The sequence below is a fragment of the Carassius gibelio genome, chromosome B12 (genome assembly GCF_023724105.1).
Source record: "Carassius gibelio isolate Cgi1373 ecotype wild population from Czech Republic chromosome B12, carGib1.2-hapl.c, whole genome shotgun sequence".
Taxonomy (NCBI): Eukaryota; Metazoa; Chordata; class Actinopteri; order Cypriniformes; family Cyprinidae; genus Carassius; species Carassius gibelio.
Window position 1 is genome coordinate 9745903 of NC_068407.1, and position 27964 is coordinate 9773866.

General features: G+C 37.8%; 1 protein-coding gene across 8 annotated transcripts in view; it reads right to left on the reverse strand.

Moving 5' to 3' along the window:
* Window positions 1-27964, reverse strand: part of LOC127969099 (zinc finger protein 438) — a 61433-nt gene that overhangs the window by 19976 nt on the left and 13493 nt on the right. For 3 of the 8 annotated variants that reach the window (XM_052570787.1, XM_052570788.1, XM_052570781.1), the window contains exons 2-3: window positions 8056-8171; window positions 4513-4596 (exon numbers count right to left, since the gene is read on the reverse strand). The gene's annotated coding sequence lies outside the window, so the exon portion shown is untranslated. Of the gene's footprint in view, window positions 1-1819; window positions 1854-2683; window positions 2970-4512; window positions 4597-8055; window positions 8172-19162; window positions 19300-27964 lie in introns of all 8 variants that reach the window. The other 5 variants (XM_052570782.1, XM_052570786.1, XM_052570784.1 and 2 more) reach the window with 5 other exon arrangements.

Here is a 27964-nt window from a genome sequence, read left to right on the forward strand (position 1 = left end):
AGAACAGAGGAAGAGATCTAAGCGAGCGAATGGATGCAGGAAGACTGTTCCAATCACGAGGGGCTCTAACACAGAAAGCATATTTCCCAATCTCTCTCTTAACTCTAGGAACAGTTAAAAAGATCTGTTCGTTGTGATTAGGCTATATTGTGTACTGTAAGGCACTAAATATTGCGATAAATAATATGGATATTGAAAGTAAATACATTTCAAAATAAGCTGAAGCCAATGATATTGTCTTCTGGCTGGTGGTGTTATCATATATAATATCTGCATAGTCCAGAATAGGTAGCACCAACTGAGAGACTACTCCTTTCCTAACCTGAAAGTTAAAGCAGTCTATCGATTGATATAATGTTTTAAGATGAAAAGTTTGTTGTTAAGCGCGTGTACATGAGCTTTGAATGAAAGATCAGTTTCTAGCCAAACACCAAGATATAAAAAATTTCGGTTGACTCTAAAGGAGAAGAATCCAGAAAAATCTTTCTTCTGGAAAAGCATACGGTAAGATTTTGCTATATTCAACAGGAGTTTATTAAATGATAGCCACTGCTGTACAGAATCAAAGTCACGTTGTAAATAATAATTTGTGTCAGGAATATTTGGTTTGGAACAATATATAATTGTATCATCTGCATAAAGATGAATGTCACATCTTGAACAGCAGAGTGGCAAGTCAATAATAAAAGTGGAAAATAACAAAGACTTATAAATGAACTCAAAGAATCTGTTGGAGCAGCTACCAAATTAAAACACGCAAATAGTTTTTATTTTGTCCTGAAAAAATTATTTCTGATGTCAAAGCAGTTTCTGTTGAATTTCTTTCATCATTTACTCACCGTTATATTTTTCCAAATAATTCTGTGCAATGATTTTAATATGAATAAAATAAATTATATATATATATATATATATATATATATATATATATATATATATATATATATATATATATATATATATATGCATGTACATTTTATATGCATATGCACATAAACATTTTATTTTTGATGTGAACGATTAATCTTTTGACAGCATCAATATATATATTAGAAAAACTGAATGCAAATTACTGACACTGAATTATTGATTCTTCTGACAATCCTACATTTATTTAATCAGTTACCAATCAAGAAGGACAACTAAAATGTATAATATTCTATATATTTAAGCACACATCTTCCGCTTTACATGCTCAAGCACTTTAAAGTCGAATTGATTATGATTGGGTGGATTATTACGTTTTCAGTTACAGTTATCGTGCTTGGTGTGAATGGGCCTTATCTCACTCAGTTCTTGTGGCTTAAGCAAAACAGCTAAAATGGTAACAAAGAACAAAAGAGAGCAAAACAAAGCAAGGAAGGCCAACTATACAGGAACACAGGCAGAAAGACAAAGACCTGCATCAAGTATTCCTGAGTGATGGAAGGTGTGGTTAAAGATCTCGGTCCTCGAATCTGTGTATATTATCCGAACCGAGAGGCCAGGGAAAAGAAGCCTGTTATAATATGCACATTTTTAATGTTAGAGAATATGAAACTGAGCATCAAAGCTTATGCAGATACTCCTGCCTCAGTACTTGTTCAGGTTTGGAGACCCAAGAGATTTAAGAGTGAACTCAGGTAGTTTTAAAGTAGTAATAAGAGGAACGGCTGTCTAGATAAGATAGAACCAAGAAGAAAGCCTGTCTGCACATAAACATGGTTTTTTGTGCGATCAGTGACCAACATTGCATTTAAATCAACAGACATCAGTGTATTCTCAATGTCTGCTCTTGGGGTTAAAGGGATGGATCAGGTAAAAATGAAAAATCAGTCACCTTTTACTCATGTCATTCCAATCCCGTATGACTTCTGTGGAGCACAAAAGGAGATGTTAGGCAGGATGTTCGCATTACAAATATAAGATTAGGGGCTTATACAGTCCCTCCAGAAAAACGCGGATTATTTTTGTGATTGTTGCGGGCAAAAATCCTTGGTTTTGCGGCAGGTTTTTAAAAAAATGCGATGGAACATGCGGGATATTTTTGCATGAAAACTAACTGTGTAGCCTCTAACACTGGCCTGTCATTCGCCATCCTCATCCCTCTGTCAAAATAATTTGCCCCCACTGTCATAGACACCGGGTAACTGCTTCGCGCGGTCTTTTGCGCTTATTTTTGTTGGCAGAAGAGAATGATTTGTGTCCTTTCAACCTGGTTTCACCGCAGGCTTCACAGATGATGTTCACGTTGCGCAATTACGTCACTTCATAAGGTTCCCATTGGAAAATAATGGCGATTTCCTTTGTGTGAAGTAAACGCAACATTTTTCAACTTTCTGCTAAGATATATGTGACTTTTTTTTGCAACGAAAATTATTATTATTATGAAATCATGCTATCGCATATTTTGCTTCCTGAAATCGGCAATTTATGCGGCGAAAGTGCGGCGTTTTGAAAAAATGCGACCCCCGCATAAATATGCGGCCCTTGGCTGATTATGCATTAAATCACGCGATCGCATAATCGCGTTTTTCTGGAGGGACTGCTTATAGAGTACTAATAAAGAAAGCGACTCTTACAGTAGTGTAAGGAACAGACTAAAAATTGGAAGTGGAATATAGTACACAAGCCATATAAGCGCCACCTTTATGAGGCTTTGTAATTTCTTGAGCTTGACAGCCCTTTGTCAACATTCACTTACATTGCAAAAGAACAGCATGAACAATCTGGTGAGTAAATGATGACAGAATTTCCATTTTTGGGTGAACTATCCCTTTAAAGTCCGGTATGCCATTTTACCCCCGGTCCCTCTGAAATCTCCCAGGAATCACCCACATTGTGTTCAACAAAGGCACCAGTTGTAAATCCAGACTTCAGAGCGCGTGTCATGTGATGGAGGAGCTGTCTCTCATTTCCCTGCCATAGAGAGGTTCTCTCTGATATAGCAGCTGTTTCTCTGATGAGTTGGAGAATCTGGGAAACATTGTCTGGCAAGATCAAAGAGAAGCGGGGCTGTAATTATCACGGTAAGCAACGGTAAAGCTGTTAAATTAAGCAGTCTGTTAATGAGAAATTTCTCTCCTTCTCTCATTAGAGGAGGCATTTGTGAGGCGAGTCAAAACCGCACACTGGGGTCTGGAGAGTTATTTATTGATTGAGGGCATTTATCATATCTAAACATTCACTAAATAAAGAGTTACGCAGTTCCAACGGAACTAATCAGGTCAGAGCTACAAGAATACACTAAAACCAGATTCAATTAATCTGAACAAAAAGAACATTCAAAATCCATTGCTTGAGAAAGTGGTATAACTACATAAACACAAGGTTTGATTGTGTGGTCTGTTTGACAGCTGCCACAATTCCTGACGAGGTACAAAAGACAGAATGCTTTGAAAGAGAGCCTGAGTTCGGAATTCTAATTAAATATCATGTGCATTTAAAAAAAAACATGTTGAAAAGATGATCTTTGCCGTATTTTGTTTTGAAAATCTGACAGAAACAGCTGTCTATTTTATAACAAGGTAGCAAAGGGAGTTCTCGGATCTCTGGAGATGGTCCAATGGGGATTTGTCAAGGCCTTGGTCTCTAGTTGGCTGTAAACACAGGAAATATATATACAGCTGGATCCAGCACTTAATATTGTTGATGATGTACTGTACAATGTATAGCAATCAAAATACATGACTAGACCTAAATGCAAAACATTCCACTATGTTGCTGTGCTCTGTGGCTTGCAGTGACTGACAAGCATCAAAGATGCACAAAGAATACCAGAATACCTCAACCACATCAGTTTAAATAAAGATCAAGTGTGTCACTGTGCCACGAGAGAATAAGAAAGCTCTAGGAAACAAGGTCGAGTGATCGTTTTATACAATGGAATGTAAAACCACGCTGGCAGCCAAAGACCAACAACTGCAATGGCTTCATTTTAACTGAGTGAGTTTTTCCAGTGCTACGGACAATGAAGAGTCACACTCAAGTTTAAAAGGTGCATTCACTTTAGTGAAAAATTTCAAGGGGAATCTGTGTGACCAACTTAAACCTGTGGCGAAATCTGCAAGGACATCTTTTTCCCCTCGTGTGAAATTCCAGATCATGCAGATTGCTTATGATATGACTGGATTTCACACGTGAACATTTTTAAATATGACCGCATTCAGTATGAAACGGAAACTGCAATCTTCTCTATTGTGATGCCTACACAAGTGAAACAGCTACCCGAGCAAGAGCAAAAAAAAAAAAAAAAAAAAAGGGGCAACACTTGATTTTGTCCATCAGGAGTTTTGATTAAATGCTTGGATTGTTGTTGTTTGCTAATTGCTGCAATCTCATGTGATTGACAGGTTATGGCCCAACCCTCGAGCCAACATTCACATCAACAAGGAAGAGAAGATATGAATAATACAGGATAAATTATAATAAACATTGTAATATACCATTAAAATAAAAATTGAGAATTTTGGTTTCATGCTGGCTAATGTAGCTAGCAGCACATTTGTCTTGTGTATGACGTGCAGTAAATACCCAAAGAATCTTCAGTTTCGCTGTCCCAAGACGGCCCACAATCCTCTTCTTCCTCCTCTTCTCCTTCCACAGCCTTCCACTCACCTAAAACAATCACAGGACAGACATTTATACACATTTACTAACCCATTTACACTTAGTCACTTCGTGCATTTGGATCGCTCGTATAGCTGTCTGATTGGGTATGCACAATCCATTTATACTTGGCAACATAAATGCATCTCCACATATCAGATATAAATCTGATTGACTACTCCCATGCAATATGCAAACAGTTCTCTTTGATGCTAATGCCAGCCGGTGAAACTTTCCACCTTGGTGTTTAAGATTTGTTGCCACTCTTTCTAGGTTTCGTATCGATGATTGCGAGGCTCCTGCACTTCCTTATCTTGTCGTAGTTTATTTTAGGAAGCTTAAACGTTATAGTTGTGACCTGAACAACCAGATGCGTTTATACTTGGGTCTTTTCATGATCCTGTAACTAGGAAAAATGACCAAGTGTGAATACCCCCTCAAAGGACCGTTAAACCACATAATCAGTCCAGCACACAGAAAAGACTAAATAAATAATAAGAACGTCCCAGTAAATTATTCACTTTACATTCTTGGTCCACACTGACTGACTTCCCTTGTTAGACACCCCCTTGTGAAACAGGAAAAAACGAGATGTGGAAAGAGAGAAAAGTACATTCACCTGTACGCTAACTCAGCAAAAACTATGTCTTCAGCGTTTGTGAGCAGCAGAGATAATCAGGTCCAACACATTCTTTGTTTCGAAACTGGGATTGCTAATGCACAGAAGTGCACAAACATGCTCTTGCACACCAATGCAGATGCTGAAAAGTCCACCAACATACATGAAACAAGCCTCTACAGTAAACACGCGTCCTCTTTGAATCTTCAATGGTAAATTATGGATGTTCTGGGTGTAACAGTATGATAGACGAGGGCCCTGGAGTCCCACCAGGGTATAACACAAAGCTTACAACTCTCACCTGGATGTGTGTGTGTGTGTGTGTGTGTAGAGGTCAGAAGTAGTCAGCACCACACAAGGACACAAGCAGATGCTGAAGCACTCCGTCAATAACGTTTAGCCCCAAGACACTGTTGACCTCACCGGGAGGTCCGTATGAAATCGTGCTTTACTGTCTGTACGACTATAATCTGCTCTACAGTCAAGGGAGAAATGATCTCTTTATAAGATGTATTACTGAGGTTTGCTTATTGATTATTCATAATGCTTCACAAAGTGGCTCTCTATGTCTCTGAATAATGTATAAGAGACTCAAATACATGGCAATAAAATAAAATTGTTCTACTTTAGGGCTTTTATTTGGGAAGTTCTGGAAAGCGGGACATCCTGTGTTTTTGTAATGATTAGTATAATGAGCATAATGAGTGTACGATGTTCGTTTGACCGTGCAAATTCATTAATCATGTTAAATTTGGCTTGCATTGATCGTCCATCTAAATGATAATAAGAGCATTTAAAAAGAGCTTAACCTGAACTTCATGAGCCAAATGAGATGAGGCCAAATATTTATCGTGCGGTGTTGGCAGCTGCCATAAATAACAAAAAAACAAGAACTCTGCAGACAGTTTTCACACACTGCGCTTCTATTACAAGAATTTATGAAAACATACTATTTTTTCTTTTCAAGAAGAAAAGGTCATCTGTGCTTGTCATGTATGGAGTAATGTAAGTCTAAGATACTTTCTCGCCTGTTTTATTGTCCACCAGGCGAAGTGTGCTCAATCCTTGCCAAAACATTAGAGGTCTGCTGCATTTGGGGTATTTCTGTAAAAATGACAAATGACAAAGAGTCAAAGTCATCAGTTAAATGTTTGGTATCAGCAAGTTTCTAACAGAAGTTTCTCATGCTCCAAGGCTGGAGGCTACAATTATTTGATAAATACAGTAATACTGTAAAATATTAAAATTTAAAATACTTTTTTAATATAAAAAATGTTTACAATTTAAATTTTTATATATTACATATTAAAATGTAATTTATTCCTGTGATGGCAAAGCTGAATTTTCAGCAGCTATTGAGTCTTAAGTGTCACATGATTCTAGAAATCCACAAATATGCTTCTCAAAGTTTTTTTTTTTTAGGATTCCTTGATGAATAAGAAGCTCAAAAAGATTTATTGTCAAAGTATAATATATATATATATATATATATATATATATATATATATATATACACACACACACACACATACACACACACACACACACACACACAGTACTTTTTGATCATTATAATGCACCCTTGCAGAACAAAAGTATTCATTTCTTAAAATCTTTCTGACCCCAAACTTTTGGTATGTGAATAATTAATGTGCTATTTTTTCCTGAATGCCGAAATAATACATATAGTGTCAAAATGATAACACTTTGGCCCACCCAGCCACAATGAAAGTGTGCAAACTGCATTTAAAATCTGAAGTATGTAACCTGTTTTAAGCACTAAATTCTCTACAAATTCCAGTATTATCAGCAACAATGACAGCTTTGCCTTCACCTTAAAGAAACTAGCTGTTGCCTGGCATTTTTTGACTCTCGACTCGAACAGCATTTCACAACTGTTTAACACTCTCCACACTCATCTCCACGGTCAATCCTACAAAATGCAAGTCTGCCACTCAGCGCTCATAGAACAGAAAAAGCACATCTCTTCATTCATTCAGAGCACAGATGGTCTAATGCTTAGGGGTTTTGCCTGAAAGAAAACTGAAAACTATCATCATTTACACACCCTTACAGAAAAACTTAAGGGTCAGTATATAATGACAGGTTTTTAATTTTTGGGTCTATTTCAAATCTATCCTCTCTCATGCATGGATGCCCAACGGCAAAAGGCCAAGCCACCTTCAAATGTAAACAGTTACTCTTTGATTAAAGCTTTCCACTCCAAACATTGCACAGTGTTTACCCCGATAGAGCCGCCGATAAAATCCCAGCAGACAGCCAAATGTGTGTGTGTGTGTGTTTGTGTTTGTCCACCGAAATGGTTTTCAGTGAACACATGATTATCTCGGACACACACACTTCATAAGCAGTCCTGTGTTGTGACCTGGGGTCTCTAATTGCACATGTGTGCGACATACTGCATCACTGGCTTTTTTTGTAAAACTGAAGGCACACTTTTTGTCCAGTAAAAAAAAAGTAAAATGTATTTATATACAAAATTTTGTATTTGTTAAAATCAAAACTTGAGACAAAAATCATCAAATATACAGTGAAATATCATTATATCTAATATGACATGACAAAACATGACAAATAACAATTTAGTCTTTTAACAGACAAAATGTTGCAGCTTTTTCATAGTCTTTAACTGAAACAAAGCCACTAAAGACAGTCAGCACATCACTGAATAAAACAGCAGCAGGTGTTTTTGTTGTCATTTAAAAACACTAGTTTAGCAACGGACACAAACAGATTTAACAGGGTATGGTTAGAATTGCACAGCTGTACCCAGGCCTAAATTAGACCGGACTGACTGCATGTCAAAAAGACAAGAAGCAAAATTATACCTTTCAGCCCTGGACTCTGGTATTAAACTTCGGTTGGTGAGCTTCAGTGATGTCATTATTACCAGCCATGTGACCGAAGGGAAGAGGCCCTGCTCCAGTGATGTCTAATGAAAAGCCTTAAAAAAAAACAGCATGGTATTAAAGTATGAATCTTTTAGGGTCAAAAAATAATATTATTTGCCCCCAGTCTTTTACAGATGAGGCCATTTTCAAAGGCGAACTGTATAGTTTAAGTTTTTTTTTTTTTTTTTTTTTTTTTTTTGAGTACTTGCCTTACAATATCTAAATTGTATAAAATGCTTTGATGTTCAAAAAGCCAATCATAGGTTGATTCCTAAACAGTGTATACAGTTTGTCAAACAATGGTAACAAAGAGCGACATAATTGCTTAGGAAACCTGTTGGGACACAATTCAGATTTGGGTTATAGTGGGTCATTAATTTGTAACTTATTTCCAAGTAGAATAATAATAATAATAATAATAATAATAATAATAATAATAATAATAATAATAAAATGAAAATAAATTAATTTATATTCTTATTTAATAAAGACAAATGATTTTAATAAAATAATGGTCCCACTTTATATTAGCTGTCTATGGAGGGCCAGAAAGCTCTCGGATTTCATCAAAAAGATGCAATTACTGGACAGTATTGTCAAATATAAGTACAATATAAAAAGGTACACACTGTATTAAATGATTAATTTAAATGTAAGTATATAGCAGTCAAGGACACATGATATAAAGTGGGTCCAAAATATTTTTTATTGTACCAATGAATATTTCACAAAAAGACAAGAAGAGTGCATTAAGTGTACTTTCATTTCATGTTGACTTTACGAATAAAGTTAAATGGCAGAGACTTGAAGGACTGAAGAAAAAAAGTTGACAAAAGAAAGTTAGGACTGGTCCTAGGCTGGACAGACACAAGTTTTGATGATATTTCAAACCAACCATTTTATATTTAGCATTTACATCAGAACTCTGCCTGAACTTGTTGAGCTAAATTTGCTCTTGTGTTTTTAAGCAAGAGTGAGTCACTTCTGAAAACGAATCTGAAGATCATTTGCCAGAGGCGATTAATACTGACTATAGTGTGGCACTTTGTTTTCTGAAAGCCAATAAAACCTAGTCCCTAAAATACATATTTATAATTTGAAATGTACATTTCAATTGATTTGATATTTCTATGCAATAAAAATTGCTGTTTTAAAGCAGTTCGAATGGCCGCAAGTGGTTAGAGCATAAAAAGTATATTAAACGTCTCACTGAATAATGATGTAGATCCAGGTTCTTGATGCCAACATTCTGCAGTTCAAAAATAACCTCAGCCGAAAAACCGAGTCCCAGGACTCAGCAAGACCTTTATCGGTTCAAGAGTCAACAGTCAACACTACCCATGGAGCTTATTCACTCAATACAGATTCTGTATCTGTCCTTGTTTCTCACACAATATCTCTACTAGTAGGTCTTTGTAGAGTCACTGGAGACTCATGTCTTGACAAAAGGCCTTCGCTCTGTCCATTTGCTCCGAGAGCGCTAACAGCCGACAGCTTTCATTTCCTCGCTTTTGTGTGAGTGCGTGCATGTGTTTGAAAGAGAGGATCTGCAGCACTGTATGTGAATAATAGATTCAAGCCCGCGGGTTCCCTTCAGCAAGCTCTGCCTGTTTAAGTGAAAGTAGCCAACGGAGACATCTATTACCCTCCTGTCCATCTCTCCTTCTCACTTGTTCTCAAGCACCGCATTAAAAGGCAAAACAAAAAATCCCCTTTTAGTGCAAGACAAGGTCTTACGGAGTACAAAATCAAACCTCAGGGAGTTGACATGAAAACCTTAAATGTAAAAGTAAAATTCTAGGCTATCTTGATCATATTTTTTCACCTACAGAGACGTTTACCATTTAACTGGACCTGCGAAAAGAGACCCCCAACTGATTGCCCGATTAAAGCCAAAAGTGATCGGCCAACCACCAGAGAGCATTTTGCCAACAGATCAAACTGACACCCTAATACATCTGGCTCTAAACACGCTGCATTCAGCCAAAAGAGAAAATGAAGACAGGATAGGAGAAAACAAAGAAGAAAGAGGAACAACAGAGGAGAACAGGGAGGAGAAATCCCTTCAAATTGATCCCATAGAGACCCTCAAGGTTTCATTTAAGACCCTGGATTAAGCCCTCCAACAAATCACGGGATGTGAGGTAAGAGAGAGAAAGAAAAGGGGGTTGTGAACGAGAGATAATATGTCCTCTGGCTCACATGGAAAACCCCAGTGCTGATGGAACACCATCCCGGTGATAGAAACTAGGTTACAACTTCATCAATGTTGAAAATAATCCAGCGCTTTGAAAAGTTTTCAAGATAATATAATGGCTTAAAGTGTTATGCAGAAACTCCTCTGCAAAGTCCAGAAAATGAATATTTAAAAGAGTCTATCTTTTCCAAATGCATCTGATTAAAATAAGAACCATGCGTATGTGAACCAGAACCCACTGCCATAAAAATATAGAGCAGGGTACTGTATTTCCTGAGGGACCGGCTCATAGAACAAGGTATAAAGACCACACACAGGTATGAGTAACTCATAATCTTCTCCATCCAATTACTTTAGAAGAATGTTGATGTTCCAGATATATCTGAACTCTGAGGAAAAAACTAGGGGTAGTTGTTCTACAGAAGTTCTAAAAGCAGGACCATGGGAACTTGTTAACACGTCTTTGTTTCCAGATGGGGCTCCAGTAAAGTGTAGAAGTCAGCCAAAAGATTGTACCAGGAGATTTCAGACATATCTGACTATTTTGTGTGAAATATGCATCACACAATCAGTGAACAGTTTGTCTAACATTTCAAGAACATTCAAATGGCCAAACTGCAGATACTCTCCTGCTAAGAACACAAACTGTTAGCAAAAACACGTGCACCAGAATGATGAGAAAAATAGAGTGTGAGTGTGTGAAAAACATGAGTGAGAAGAGGATAAAAAATAAGTGCTGCTGTCCCTTGTGTGCTTTAACTCTCAGCTGGAGTTCCTCTTGATGGAGCTCTGCTATGCAAGATGCTCATGATGCCTGGGTTTTTCCAGTATAAATTTGTTTGTTTCTCTACGTACTGTTCCTGGGCAAATCCCTCATATGACTGCAACTATGAAACTATGTCATGTTCTGCCTGTCTAGTTACCAAGCAGCGGTGGTTTCCACATCATGACATGCTTTTCAGTGCTCCTCTGGTGCAGGTTGACTTCCTTCAGCACCGCCATGATGGATGACCGACACTCAACATGAATAACTAAACAGCCTCGTAAATTAGCCAATCACAAATAATATCATTACACCCACCCCCCACCCTTTGCCAACAACACACCTAACATATCCGGCTGCCCAAGAATTTCTGCTGATGCTTGCCTTGTGCTAAAATAAACATCTGTAAATTTACCTTAACACAGTTTATTAATTTAGTATTCTAAGCATTTAGTTCAGGCCATATCCTTAAGGATTTCCCTTTGTAAACTTAAATGCAAAGAAAACAGCAGGGGAAATGATGTTAAGGCAATTCACCTTTAGTAAAAGCCACAGGTGACCTCACTGTAAAGCCGAGACACATCACATGCTAAGCGTAGTAAATTGATTGTCCCCAGAGCAGCCACATCATTACAGCTAATTCTCATTGCAAATTAAGAGATGTAACAATAAAACTCCAATGCAGGCACAATTGAAATCTTTTTATTTTTATTTTATCAAATTTCAGCCTTGGTAAGCAGAAGAGACGTCTAAGGGTTCTGCACTGTCTGTGTGTGTTTTGCTCCCTGTGACCCAGTTTCTCCTTGTGTTAATTGTTAATTTGATTCCATCCCGGTCTATTTTATCCCTCGGTATCCTGTGTACATAAGCCCCAGTCTGTCCAGTTAGTGTTTGTCAGATCTACCAGTGATGTACGTGCGTCTACCTCCTGTTCCCTGTTTTGGATTTACCCTCTTAGTTGGACTACTAAAGTCTCTTTCCATTATACAAGGCCCCCTGTTCCTTCTGTCAGCGTAACGTGACAGAAGACCCCACCAACAAACAGGTCTGCCATCCTCCAGCATCGCCATAACAATAGAATCCCTCACTTCCGCCTCGGCCAGTAGACCCAATGGCTCCACCTTGGATCCTAGCTCCATCGCTTCCACCGTCACCCGTCAATCCACCAGCTCCACCGGGCTCCCTCATCCCTCCAGCTCTGCCTTGGTCAAACGTCGACATGCCATCACCACAGGACTCCGTTCCTCTGGCTGCACTCATCGCTCTGTCTCACCGGCTCCGTTGGGCTCCTTCCTCCTGCCAGCTCCACCTTGTTCCTTGGTCGCTGCGGATCTCCACCTCGGTCCCCCCAGATCCTCGGCATCCACCTGGCTCGTTGGCTCTCCATCTCAGGCTCCTCCGCCACCTGCTCCGCAGCCGTTGGTCAGCCCTCTGGAGTCAGCTGCCATTCCTCCTCCATGGCTCCTCCCTCCGTTGGCTCCACCGTGGGTCGACATTATGGCTGTGGACTGGGTCCAGCTGGTCTCCTCCTGCTCCTAGCCCCTCCTGTTTCCTTCCTCCATCGTCTTCTCCCTGGACTCTGTCTGCCGGCCCCCTTCCAGACATCCGTCCTCCTCCTGAGCCTCCTTCTTATTTCCACCCATTTCTCCCCCTCTGTTGTTCTACGGTGTGAGGACGAATTTTCTGGGAGGTGGGGGGTGATATGCCAGGGTTCTGGACTGTCTGTGTGCGTTTTGCTCCTGGTGACGTAGTTTGTCATTGTGTTAATTGTTAATATGATTCCAGATGTGTCTATTTTGTCCCTCATTATCCTGTGTTCATAAGCCCCAGTATGTTCAGTTAGTGTTTGTCGGGGTCTACCGGTGATGTATGTGTGTCTACCTCCTGTTCCCGGTGTTGGATTTACCCTCTGTGTTGGACTAGACTATTAAAAGTCTCTTTTGATTATCCACGGCTCCGTGATACTTCTGGCAGCGTAACGTCATATCGTCTTTCAAAAACCTTTTTTTTCCCATAATCTTAACCCCAAAATTTGTGGAGTTTTTTTTTCTTCTGAAAATTAAACCCAAATTTTCGTATTAAATAGCTATATATAAACACATTAATTACTATATAATGCAGTGAACAAAGCTCTATAAAATTACAGTTGAACTACTGATGTCTCATGGACTATTTTATCAATGTCCTTAGTTTCTGTGCCTTGAATGTGGTGGTTGCATTGCTGTCTATACGTCACAGAAAACTCTCAGATTTCATCAAAAATATCTTAATTTGTGTTTCGAAGATGAAGGTCTTACGACATTATTGATTAATCGAGACAGAATTTTCATTCTAGGGCAAACTATTCTTTAAATAGTCTATTACACACACACACACACACCTGTGACCACATATCAACTCAATTCCATATTAAAATGTTACTCTGGCACGGTAAACTAAACTTTGCCTCCTCAAGGTCCACATATTCATATGTCTCTATAAATTGTTATTGGCTAGCTCGTAGCCCATTGACCAGAGAGCAGATAAAAAAAAAAAAAAAAAAAAAAAACTTTTGGCCCCATGTGAACGAGAAACCGAAAGCTACATGTAATGATAATCACGTCCTCTGTAAAAGTGCTGGTGGGACACAGCGGCAGTTTAAGGACTAATGCTGACTCATGACTTCCGCTTTCGTACATGCTTCTTTGTTTTGTCAAGGTGATTTACTGCAACTTCCTGAATGTGCTGAAAGCAGCCAGAGTGAGTATGAGAGAGTCAGTAAGTGTGAAGCAAATATGAATTATTTAGGGATGCACCAATAGGATTTTTTTTGGCCGATATCGATACTGATTCTAACAAACACCTATTGGCCGATACTGATACCGATATTGGTAAAGCATTGATCAAAATAAAATTGATCAGTTCACTGTTCACTTCACAGTTCAGAGAATTGGTATTAGAATGTTTCTGTTATTTAAAATAACAGAAACATTATTTACATTAACATTACATTATATATGGTCACTTGACATTATTTTTTAAAAGATATTTACAAATGTTTGTAGCATGAAAAAAAAAAAAAAACGCTACCGAAACTGAAGCTTACCCCTCTCATTCTGCACATTTACAAATGTCAACATACAAATGTCACTCACACTTTCAACATAAAACATCATCCTTTACATAGGCTATAACAGCACAATGAGGCGGTGGTTACGCTGAACAGCAAGGACTGTACTACGGAATATTAATTAAGCAGTATAACTTTTTATGTATCTTTAACTGTATTTTATTTTGATAATGAACAGGCTGCGATGTCAAGCTAGCAAAAATATGTTGTATGTGTGTGTTAGTCACTAATCCAATTCAAAACTATAAAGCTTCTAAAAAATAAAGAAAACCGCTTTCTTTTCAATGAACTTCGAAGCGGAATGCAATGATGCAAACGATTTAAGTGAGATATATTTTTTGTATAGGCATATATAGTTCTATTTATGTAGCCTTTATAGTTTAATTTTTTCTCTTTTCACAGAAACGCTGCAGTTGCTTGATGTTAGCTTGTGTGAATCCATGTTCTACACGATACTGCCATTTTCGCTGGTTTCAAACACAAAAAGCTGCATATTACCTGCCATTAATTTTATTTTGGAAAGTATTTAATTATTTTGCACAGAGAAAACACTGGATTATGCAACAGTCATGCAACTCATTGTCTCCATACAGTTAATTAAAGGGGGGGGTGAAATGCTATTTCATGCATACTGAGTTTTTTACACTGTTAAAGAGTTGGATTCCCATGCTAAACATGGACAAAGTTTCAAAAATTAAGTTGCAGAGTTAAGTTTTTGTTCCCAAAATACTCCTTCCGGTTTGTCACAAGTTTCGGAAAGTTTTTTTTGAGTATGGCTCTGTGACGTTAGATGGAGCGGAATTTCCTTATTTGGGTCCTAAGGCACTTCTGCCGGAAGAGCGCGCGCTCCCGTATAGCGAGGCTGAGCAGCACAGACATTTCACTGATCAGAGCGATTCACTGATCAGAGCGAGAGTGTCGCGTTTTTTTGGTTGCCAGGGCAAGACAACCCTGCACAGATTACCAAAAAAAAAAAACAGCATTAAAGGACCAGTGGATGTTGTGCAAGTGTTTTTGTTTGTTCCCTGCATTTCGAAGATGCTTGTTCACAAGGCCCAGTTTGACGACGGATTTGCGTATCGTTTATTTCTTAAGGATGATGCAATCCCAATGAAAAAGGGTCACGGTCGTGTGTTGGAACCGCAGGCGGTGAGTAAAACTGCTTCAAATATCTCTGCCTTCTTGTTAGTGCGTCCCCTCCCATGCCAGAGACCCGGGTTCGAGCCCCGCTCGGAGCGAGTCTTTGCTGCTGCTGCTTTCGTTCAGTTTCAGCCTCTGGATCCGATTCTGGATCATACATAAACGGCTGAATCTGACTGTAAGCCATGGTTTGTTTTGGATGATGGGTTTTCCCTCACGGTAATGTCACAGCTTCCACATCCTCTCAACGCAAAAGCCTATTCGCGCTCGTGATTCTTTAGCTCCGCCCACACGTCACGCCTCCAGCCGGTCGTGTTTTTCCGGGAAAAATCGGTACAGACTATCTTTCTCTTATGAATATAATAAAACTAAAGACTTTTTGGATTTATGAAGGATGCAGTACTACTCTATATGTACTCAAGATTAACAGGATATTGAGTGAAAACGAGCATTTCACCCCCCCTTTAATATATACCATCGTTATCAGCCCATTACATGCTATTTCTGATATGCCAATGGCTTTAAAATAATCAAAAATTATACGATAAATATCAGCAGCCGATACATCAGTGCATCCCTAAAATTATTATTTGTTGTAGTAGACTAAGTTTTGATTTTCCTAAACTATGCATTTAATTTAGCTGTATTTTTTTAAAGCCTTAGTAGTTTAGCAAAACGGTTCTGGGTTAGGCTAAATATAGTCAAGCTGTAGTCAAGACCCTGTAAGCTCAGCCTTTACCTCTGGAGAGGTAAAAATTCACTGATGTTCTCAAGATAGACCTCATTCTTGTCCTTTTAAGAACAATGTCTAAATTTAAATGAACATTAGGAAGGAAACTGTCTCATGACTTAATCCTGTGGCTGCTTTTTTGTTTATCATAAAACCACTATTGACTCTACAGAGGGCATGTGCTCTTACTCAAAAGTATGTAAAAGGACAGGATGTTTCCCTCTACCATGCAGAATGTAAGCATGAATGACAGAGGAAGAGACTTTGTCTTTTTGTCGCACTCAGATCAAGCAGCAGTGTCATAATCACACATGCTGAAGCAGCAGAGGGCGAACATCACTCGCTATCAGCTGCTCTACATTATGGCTTTATTTAGCCGTGGGAGTTAGGAGGATATCCGGTGGGTGGCGGCCACTTCCTATGTGAGACCGCAGGTTAAGCTTTGGTCACAGGTTTGTGTAGCTCTGCTCGGAAGCAGGTAGAGCATACATAGTATCTCATGTTACTCGGCAGGAGTGCTTTCTACTGACTGCACAAAGAGCAAGAAAGCCACAGCACTTTAACGCTGGCAGTCTGGGTAATCTTTTTACAGTGTGCTACTGATTTACACAAGAATCTATAAGGTTGGGAAACCAAGAATTCATTCTCATTCAGAACCGAGTGAATAAATAAATAAATAAAAGTAAACAAATAAATAAAAACACTAGGTGGCCCTTTCTGGGGAGTACCTGGGCAAACGATGCAAGAAAGAGGTGTTGCAAAGAGATGTATCCAACTGTACAACTGACTCCTCTCAAAGACTGAAGAACAAACAGAGTTCATGATGCAGATTGTCAGAAAGCACTAAACTATGTTTCTGCGGCTGAAGCAAATGTCGGATTGTTATCACAATCTAGATCAGATTGCAATTTTTCAAAAATCAGTTATCTGCAGCATTGTAATTTAACTTAAAAAATGTAATTTTATTTATGCCTTTATTTTCGAAAGGACAGTAAGTTTATATGAAGCAAAAAAAGACCCATAGGTCGATCGCGAAGACAATGCTGGTAGATCACTCATTAGATCAGTGGGGCGCGAGACGACTTAAAACGAAAATATAATATATTCAATAATGTTATGATTATTATGTTAAATAATATAAATAAATAACAACAACACGTCTCTACGTATTCTGTGATGTTATGTGTTTCAAAGCAGCAAACTGTTTCGTATCGCGCTGTGAAATAGCCTACAGACTGAAAGGCGGTTTAAAACAACTGTAGGAGCATATGATATGCAAACTACAGCTCTTGGCTGGATAAAAGAAGCCAGTGTCAAACTAAAAATCGACCCTTATGACTGGCTTTGTGGTTCAGGGTCACATTTTAAGACTAACAACAGTGTTCTATGTTCTTGTTTTTGTTCTAATACACAATTTACGGTTTTGTATAATTATTAATAACATGCTGTTATGGTCACTAAGACAGAATTTCTGTTTTGTTGAGCACACCCCAAACGTAGCCCAACCTCAGAAAAATGTACTTCGTTTCCATTTCTGGTGGGTGAGAGCAGATTTAAAAAGTCCCAAAATAAGAGAGACCCTAATAAACACACTTTACTATATACACACACTTTACTATTATTATACAAAAAAAAAAAAAAAGATACAGTTAGATAACCTAAAAATGTTAGTATTTGTTTGTTTATAATGCATAATTTTGATTTTTTAACCAAAAAAGTGGTTCTTTCTTAAAAGCATTTATCAAAGAAATATTAATGGTAGTGTTAACGCAGTCTTTAAGGAATCTAAACCAAAAAAGTTTTTAAGTTTCCCATCACTAATAATCTTAGGGAGAGACTAAAAGGTCCGAAAGGAATGCCTTGGCCAAAATGCTCTTTAAAATTGGGTTGCTCAGTTTTATTTATTATGCAAGGGTATTCGCTGAAGTTCAAATGCTATGCAACATTAGAAAAATACACAATCCTGGTCATATCCTGTTGAGATGAACTCCACCTGTGCAGGCAGGCACCTGAAAACATAGAGAAGCTTCCGGTTCATCTCTGTACGGATCTGCTCGTTCAGTTCTGCTCATTCTGGTATTTGGCTCCGGCACAGCAGGGGGAAAGCAGTGCCTTGACTCTCTTTGCAGTTTAAGAGGTTTCAGAGGCTGGGAATGATTACTGCTCATGGGGCAATTAGTCAGTACACCACGGGACTATATTTAGACTGTCTCAGCAGGTCCATCACTGGGTCAGGCCCAAATAACATTGCTGTTTGTTCCGTACGGCCCCGGGTTTCCATTTACAAAGACTGGCGTTTTTTGGTCAAAGCGGGGGTGACCGCACATCCAAAGCTCTCTCTCTCTCTCTCAATCTTTCTCTCCCCATCCATCTGTCAGGTGCTCAGAGAGAAAAAGAGTTGGAAGAGAATCCGTGGGAAAAGATAGTGAACGGGAGAGATGAACATCAGGATTATAAAACACAAACCATACTATGTTTCTTTTATTAAAAGTGTGCAGTTAAAACCTGCTGATAAGATTATATTCTGATCCTACAAGGGTTTTCCTGTTTGGAAAGTGCGAGTAATATAAGAAATAAAAATGAACTAGCAGATAGGTCTCATTTCTTTTTTCTTCTCTAAACATTTAAAGTGAATCTTTAACAGGATGTATCAAGTATCCTGTCACTATGTTGCGCTAAACCATCGTTATCGCTAAGATTGATCACAGGCCACCTCTGTAGTATCAGAGCCATTCATCTGTTCTTATGGTAACATGAGTGACAGCTCCAATATCCAATGACAAGCCTTTAAATTCTTCTTCCTCATTATGAGGTGGATGAAATGCAGAACTGCCTCATGAAAGTCTGGTTCTAAATTATTGCTTAAAGTACGTGAGAAGACAATATTGTTCACTTGAGCACAAAAACTTGAGTTTCACCAATCAGCTTGGTCTTACTCGGAGCCAAATGACTGGTATAGATTTCTCAAATAACTGTTTTCCCATGCCTGCGATTAAGGAAAGCTGAAAAAAAAAAAAAAAAACACGTTTCACCACCACCGTTGTCAGGAGGCAAAACGCAGAAGATTTTTATCCTTAAAAACAGGAGGTTCGCCCACACTCTCACCTGGGATCTCTCTTGGCCAGTGTAAGGAAGCCAGGAGGTTATGGGAGCCTGGGAATGTTTAGTATGAAGAAAGTGATCCGAAAGGAGCTGGAGCTGGGGGAATTGGACAGGAAACATGGAAAGTAACCCTTTCCTGTCTTAAGAGGGTGAGAGAGAAGGGGAAAAAATGCTATAAAAACAGGGCATTAAGGATTTGACTCATTTCCACACTAATGCAAAGTTGGAGACCTGTCAGCATAGGTACAGGCAGCAGCCGGGAAAGAATAAATGCTGATATTATGAAAAACATGGAAACAGGCTGAGCCAAAAGTCTCCATTGTGACCATTTCATTTTCCACACGGTGCAAGACACCAAAACAGTTTATGTTTACTTAATTTAAAAGCATAGTGATTCATTACAATCCAAGAAAAAGACCAAGACAACAATTTTCAAATGTTCTGTGCTGATTTTGGGTAAAAATCTGGATTTAAACATGGAAAAATTTGCTAAATTGAGTTGAATTTACTTTTCATTGGTAGCTGAATGCATTATGAAATAAGAAAATAATAAAGACATAAACTTGTGAATGACATGCGTTCAAATTCTGCAGGTTATTGCAGGCAGCGATGCCGTGTGGGCCTGTCCATCACTAATCAAACCATATTATTAGTAACTTGCAGAGAACAGAGAACAGAGGCAGAGAACTAGTGGAAGAGAACAGACACAGGGGAGATAAGAAGACAAGTTAAGCGCTGCAGTGTGTTCTTATCGATTTTTATAAATATTTCAAATCAATTCATGTCTTCGCTGCCCAGAGCATTTCTTTTCTTTAACTCTCTGGCCAGAGGACATTTCTGCATGATATTGAACATGACAAACATTACCTATGAAAGCTCAGGAAACAGCTCGGCTTCATAAAGCAGTCAGGCAATAATCACAATCCTGTACATGCTGTGTAACATGATCACTTCCAATAAGGGGAAGAGGGCCTACATTTACATTTATTTGACGCTTTTATCCAAAGCGATTTACAATTGCTATACATGTCAGAGGTCATATGCCTCTGGAGCAACTAGGGGTTAAGTGTCTTGCTCAGGGACACATTGGTGTCTCACAGTGGATTCGAACCCGGGTCTCTCACACCAAAGGCATGTGTCTTATTCACTGCGCCAACACCACCCACAAAGCCCATGGTAATAAGGAAAATGCCACAGTAAAGGCAAAAATAACAAGGAATAATCTGGTTATTAGTTCTATACAGGACGCTCAATATTCTAAAGTCACTCAAAAAGGAGCAGGAGTCATAATTATAAGTAAATACCGGCAAAAAAATATATAGTTCATTCAGAATTGTAGATCATTTCCATACAACAACGGTTCATATGGACCATGGCTGATAACGAAAAAAAAAAAAAAAAACAGCAAACAAGCATAAAAGTGGTCTGTAATAAGTCTTCTGACAAAAAGACAATGAAAGTCAAAACAATTTGGTTACCAACATTCTTTAAAATAACTTCTTCCACAGAAGAAAGTCAAACAGGTTTGGAATGACATAGGGTTTTTCTCAATACTGTTACTGAATCATTAAGTGAATATATTGTTAAATCAGTTCTATCCGACAGCAGGATAACTGAAAAGAACCAACTCAAAATAATGATTAATGCACTCAATATGATTCTTCTGAAGTAGTACTTAAGTCAACAGCTCACTAGGGCAAAATTATACTTATTTTTTGTTCTGTTTCTCTAAAGACCGCTTAATAATTTATGTGTTACATAAAAATAGGTTTGGAACAACACGAGGATGAGTAAATAATGACAAAATGCTCATTTTTGACTGAACTATCCCTTTAAATGTATTCCAACCCATAAAAATTCAGAAACCTATCCAGAATTACACAGCTTTAATACTTAATCACAAAGATAACATTCTTCCTCAAAATAACATTGAGAACCAAAAATTGGCATGTAGCAGAGAATACATTTTCCCTGGAGAAATCCCTATGAAATATCCAAAGAGGAAACAACGTGTGTGTGTGTAGGAGGACAACGAGGGAGATTAAGTGAGTGGAGGAATGAGAGAAGGAAAGAAAAGAGATTACTTTGGCAATCGGACCAGGTGATAAAACAGCAGACATGCTCGATGGACAGTATATAAAAAATGTTTGTTATTTATCGGTCAGCTCGAGTGAAATGAAATAACAGTCTGCCCTGCTTTACGCTGGTCTGTGTATGGGAAACTGATTCAAGCATATCCTTGGGGTGACATAATTTATTGAAATAAAATTCAGATGACTTTAAATATGTATAACAAACACATCATGAGCAGGGCTTACCGAGAGTACATTGGGGATTATATGTAGCATGACGTTGGCACTCTTCTCAGCAGATGTCCCGAATGACTAAGAAATAAAGCGGCTGCAATAAGAGAGATGATTCGTGCCATTTTATGTCACTCAATGTACCCAGTTTATACACGAGTATAATATTCTGCAATCCCTGGGCAGCTTGAACAAAATAACTGAGATGACTTAGAGGCCCCTGCTGTCGAGGAGGATTGTGGTTCCTTTAACTTGTGCATTTCAATGGCCCATGGAAACTCTGACATGCACTCTTTTCTCTGTCCTATAAAAAGAGGGAGATATTCAGAAGATTTACATTTACATTTTCCAATGAAATGAGTAGAGCTGCAGATACAATATCTTTTTGGCTAGTGCTCTTATGAGCATAACAACAATGATTATATTTATTCTGGTGACCGGGTCAGGCTAATAATTTTCCCCTGCCCTAACGACAATTTTTTTTTTTTCTTTTTTTAGAAAGTGAAAGTGACCGTGAAAAAAGCCAACTAATTATTCTGGTGAAAGCCATTTTTTTTTTATTACTAAACATTTAATCTTTTTTAACACCCATCGCCCACTTTATTAGGTACACCGGTTCAATTGCTTGGTAACACAAATTACAAATCAGCCAATTACATGGCAGCAACTCAATGCATTTAGGCATCTAGATGTGGTGAAGATGACTTGAAGTTCAAACCGAGCATCAGAATGGGGAAGAAATGGGATTTAAGTGACTGTGGAATGTTTGTTGATGCCAAGTATTTCAAAAACTGCTGATCTACAGGGATTTTCATGCACAACTATCTCTAGGTTTTACAGAGAATGATCAGAAAAAGAGAAAATATCCAATGTGCAGCAGTTGTGTGGACAAAAATGCCTTGTTGATGTCAGAGGTCAGAGGAGAATGGGCAGACTGGATAGAGATGATAGAAAGGCAACAGTAACTCAAATGACCACTCGTTACAACCAAGGTATGCTCTGAACGCACAACAACCCTGAAGCAGATGGGCTACAGCAGCAGAAAACCACACATCGGGTGCTGCTACTGTCTGCTAAGAACAGGAAACGGAGAAGATTGGAAAAACATGGCCTTGTCTGATGAGTCTCGATTTCTCGAACATTTGGAGTAAAGAACATGAAACAATGGATCCATCCTGACTTGTCTCAATGGTTCAGCCTGCTGGTGGTGGTGTAATGGTTTGGTGGATATTTTCTTGGCACACTTTGGGCCCCTTAGTACCAATTGAGCATGGTCTAAACGCCACAGCCTACCTGAGTATTGTTGCTGACCATGTCCCTTTATGAAAACAGTGTACCCATCTTCTGTACCTGTAGTTTTACAATGTTAATTCCATGATGAATGGTGGTGATTTGTTTTTACTGAACAATGTTTTTCCTGGTTTCCAGATCACTGGCCTTTGTTCTGATATCTGTAGCTTTAGCAGAATTCTGCGCCCAATCTGAATGCTTCTCACAAGATTTCAGAGATCTTATTGATTCTGCGATGAATTCGACTGCTTTCTTCACTGCATCTCCCAGAGCTGTGTTTAATGATGTTACGTGAGCGTGATCAGCCCGTGACTCTGGGCTGAGCAAACAAATAGTCTACACTGCATAGCCCAAATGAGTAGCGCAGATTCGTTCCAATGTGGCTCTTGTAAATCGGTCATGATGAGAATGCAAAGGCGGTTCAATCCATTTTTGGAACCTATTGACGCATTTCCACCGCAAGAACTTTCCCCAGGAACTAGGGACTTTGGCCTGGTACTTGGTGTGTTTCCAGCGCAGGAACCAGGAACTAAATAAAGTTCCGGGTAAAAAATGCCCCTCAGAAAGTCCCTGCTGGCGAGGTGGTACTTTTTCAAAAGTTCTGGAACTTTTGGTGGCGGGACTTGGACACTAAACATCCTGATTGGTTGAGTTCACGCAGCATTGGTTGAGTTCAACAACCATTTATTCAGATAATTTTAAAAATATTACGGTTATTGTGTCATGAAATGTTATTTTATAAGTATTTCAGGCGAGAATGTAGTTGTTTAAAACTCAAATCTGTGGTTTATTTATAAAGACAGCGCCTATTTAAAAATGTTTTCTCGGAGACCGTGAGCTCCACGCAATCAGCGAGAACTCAATCCTCATGTATCCGCCGAGAGCAGCCTCACCTCAGCTAGACCTTCTGATATGTGCCGCTTCGTTTTGGGTAAATCTAACAGGTTATCTTTGGTCTGTATTCAATTTATCTACATGTTTAAAATGAAAATAAAAATGTATTTATATAATATTTCGTTTCATTGTAATGGATGTATATATATATATATATATATATATATATATATATATATATATATATATATATATATACATACATACACGCATATCCCTGAATTAAGTAAATTTCTGCAGCTGTTATTATGTTTAAATGAAAACGAAAGGAGGCAGAGGTGTTTGATATCCTATTTCGTTTTATTGTAAATATACAGTGAGGAAAATTGCAGTAGCCATGGTCAGATGACTGAAGTTATCAAGTACGCTGCTGTTTGCAGATTTACCGGATTTGCGTCGTCGCGGACATCACATGCCCGAGTCGAATGCACAAAGTCTGAACTACCGAGGATGCACATCCAAAATCAGCGCACTTTGTATTGAGAAACGCGTGCAGACCTACGTCACCAGTCTATTTGCCTAATCTTCCCGGTACTTTACACCACGTTGGAAACGCAGCAAGCAACAGGTCTGGAGGGAAAATAGTTCCTGGTGAAAAATGTTCCTGGTACAAATGTTCTGGGTAATTTCGGTGTAAACACAGCATTTCTTTGACTAAATGGGTGTTGCGATGAGGTCACGGGATACGTTTAAGCACAAAACCTGAAGCAATTACAAAAATGTGTGCACTCTTGTAAAAATTGCAAAGTTTACTTGATTTAACACAGAATTGCAAAATCCTGGAGGGACCGTATAATGCAACTATCAAACAGGCATAATTCATAAACAAATGGCATAAACTCAAAACATCAAATATATATATATATATATATATATATATATATATATATATATATATATACACACACAGCTGTGCTTATAAGTGTACATACACCTTGAAGAATATATGCAAATACCAATGTTAATAATTTTAACAAAATAAGAGGATTCATGAAACTTGCATGTTACTCTTTATTTAGTACTGACCTGAATAAGCGGTTTCACTTAACAGATGTTTATATATACACTCCACAAAAAAAAAAAAAAAAAAAAAAAAAAGATTTTATAAAAATGACCCCATTCAAAATTTTACATGCACTTGAATCTTAATACTTTGGAAATTTTTTGAAAAGAAATTATTTTGTTTATTTACATTTTTCAGGTTATCAAATGAAGGCACAAAACATTCATTTAATTTTTATTTTAATTACTGAAAATTAAGCTAACTTTATTTTTTACAATGGGGATTTATTATTAAAAATAAAACATGGAAGAAATGTTGTTTGATTATTCCTTAAAAATATTATGTTTGTTTCATTTTAGTAGTAGTAGTAGTAGTAGTGGTAGGCTATACATTCTGCTGAACGAGAGTATTACATTTCTGGCAAATACTTGTCTTTAAACTAAACTGGACTTTTATTTTGACAGGTTATCGTGAATCCCTTTACAGTTCTGTGTGTGATGTGACGCTAGTTTTACTCAAATCAAATGGTCAAATGCTCATGAAGTGACAGTGTCAGTGCAGTTCTGTCGATGTTGTTCATGTGTTTACGTCCTCATCCGCTTCCATGTGTGTAATAAACCGAGTTGCGCTTCTGTGCCCTTCATTAACACAGACATGCATAACATGCAGGATTCATATTTAAATGGACTTTTCCAACTTAATATTTACAGATACTAGTCCATATCGCGATTTGATGTACGTGCAATGACCTACTTTTGATGAATTCATTCAAAATTTGAAAAATTCTGTGACATTCCGCTTTTAACTGTAAATTCAATTTTTATGGACTGGATTCTGTGATTCGGTCCGTGTTTTATGCATCGCAGAAATCATAGGGCCCTAAGATAGTTACATGTTTCCCAGAAGACAAAAGTAAAATTTACCCTGATCTTTAAATTCAAAATGTTTTAACCCCCCGGCTCTTAATGTATGTTTTTTCCTTCTGAAGCATCAGTGAGCATTTGAAACTAAGTCCCTTAGTTCTCCTTACTGTGAAAATATGGATCTCAAAATCATACAGTCACTTTTGGAGAGGGTTCAAATATGCAGAAGATGCTGGAAAAAACAAAGAATGTTCAGGAACAGAGGGAGTTTTCTGAAGAACAGCAGGAATAATAAAAAAATAAGGAACTAAAAACTTTTTACAATCAATACATAATTAAACTGTTGAGGCACTATGGCAAGCCATTTACTTGTTGCTTCGAGGTTATGAATTCTTGATGTCAACAATTAAATTTTCACAAGTTAAAATGCTAAATTTTTATATCAGGAATTGGATGTCTAGTAACGATGGCTATTTTTGATATCAGGAATTACATTTCCACTAGTAAGAATGTTAGTTCTTGATATCAACAATGACATTTTCACTAGTGATTGTTATCAGTAATTAAATTTTAACTACAAAAAAATATATATTTATTTCTTGATGTGTGTAATTGTATTTTCACTAGTTAAATGTTACCATAGACTGCCATTCAAAAAATCAAATGTTGATTATCAAGAATTTATTTCTTACTAGTTAAAATTCCAATTGCACATATCAGAAATATTCTTACTAGTAAAGACCTTTGCTTTTGACATCAGTAATCACTAGTGCAATCTATTCTTGATATCAACAACCACTAGTAAAATTTTTCATTTTTGATATCAATGATTCAACGTCACTAGTGACAATGTTAATTTCTGATATCATGAATGTGATTGTTACTAGTAACAAAAGTCATTTTACACATCAGAAATTACTCTACTAATTACTGATATCAGAAAAAAAAATGTAGATATCAGAAGTGACAAATGCAACATGTTGAAATACATTTACAGATAGTCAAAATTAACATGATATCAATAATACATTTTTTACTAGTAACAATGTTATTATTGAGACAAAAACCTGCCTTTATTAGTAAGAACTGTATTTCTGATATGTGCAATTGGAATTAACCAGTAAGAAATCAATTCTTGATATCAACAACTGAATTTGAAAAGCAGCCAAATGGTGACATTTAACTAGTGAAAATACAATTACAGATATCAAGAATTGTATTTTTTTTACCAGTTGAAATTAAATTCCTGATATTAAGAATGAGAATTTTAACTAGTAAAAATGTAATGGTTGATATCAAGAACAAACATTGTTACTATTGGAAATGTAATTCCAGATATCAAAAATAGCCATTGTTAGTGGTAGAAATCCAATTCCTGATATCCATTATTAGAATTTTAACTAATAAAAAACTGAATTGTTGATATCAATAATTCATATTCTGTGAAGTAATAGAAGTCAAAATGGCTTGCCACAGAAGTACAATTACTTTTTATTACTGTAAAAATTACTGTTATTCATGTATTTATACAAGAATAATAAACTGCAGGAAATTCACAGTTGTTGTGTTTGAATGTTAAATTAAATAAAATTAATCATGGATCATTTGTATTATTGTTACAGTATAATGCTTTTTTAAAATGATCATAATGTCAAAAGTAAAAAAGTAAAAACTGTTCTCCATATTGGTCATCAAAAATCTGTATGATATTGGTCCTAAAAACACAACATGAAAACAATGACAGCTATCAACATCTCTAGACCAAACTGATGGAATAAATGATCATCGTATCTTGTCCTGTCTCCGGTTAAACCGATTGTGCTTTAGTTTCTCCTGCTGTGTAATGTGGACTACAGCTGGTCATTGCTAAACTTCCATTCTGGGTCATGTGACCTAGTTTGGAACCAGGATGGAATTTGTTACTGACCCCTCCTTAAACCAATCCTCCCCCTAACATACACACTTTGACACGCACATGTGTGTACGCACAAACACAAACTCACACAGACACGCAAATCGAGCTAGGTGGAGAACATACACGCTGAGACACCATGGGTGTGTGTCCACCTCTGCCATTCCAGAGTCTTACATTATAAACAATACAAACAGACTGGGAAAGAGGAGGAGAGGAACATACAAAGATAAACAGCAAAAGAACAAGACAGCGGAGGAGAGGAAAGGTAGCATCCAGCTCAGGCAGCTGTGTGCTATTACCGCTCTCCCACCCCTCCTCCCGTGGCAGGAAATGAGCAATCATTTAGTAGTGACAGGTACACGCCAAACCACGGCACCTCTCCCCTAAAACCCTGAGAATACTGCACCACAGCCGGCCAGCATTACACCTACAGTCCACCACACGTCAGCGTCTGCCTGAGTCAGATACGCGTGTTTATTTCTCGTGTTTAACAGAGAAAGACTGGAGAGAACTTGTTGAAAATGCACAAGCTCAGTG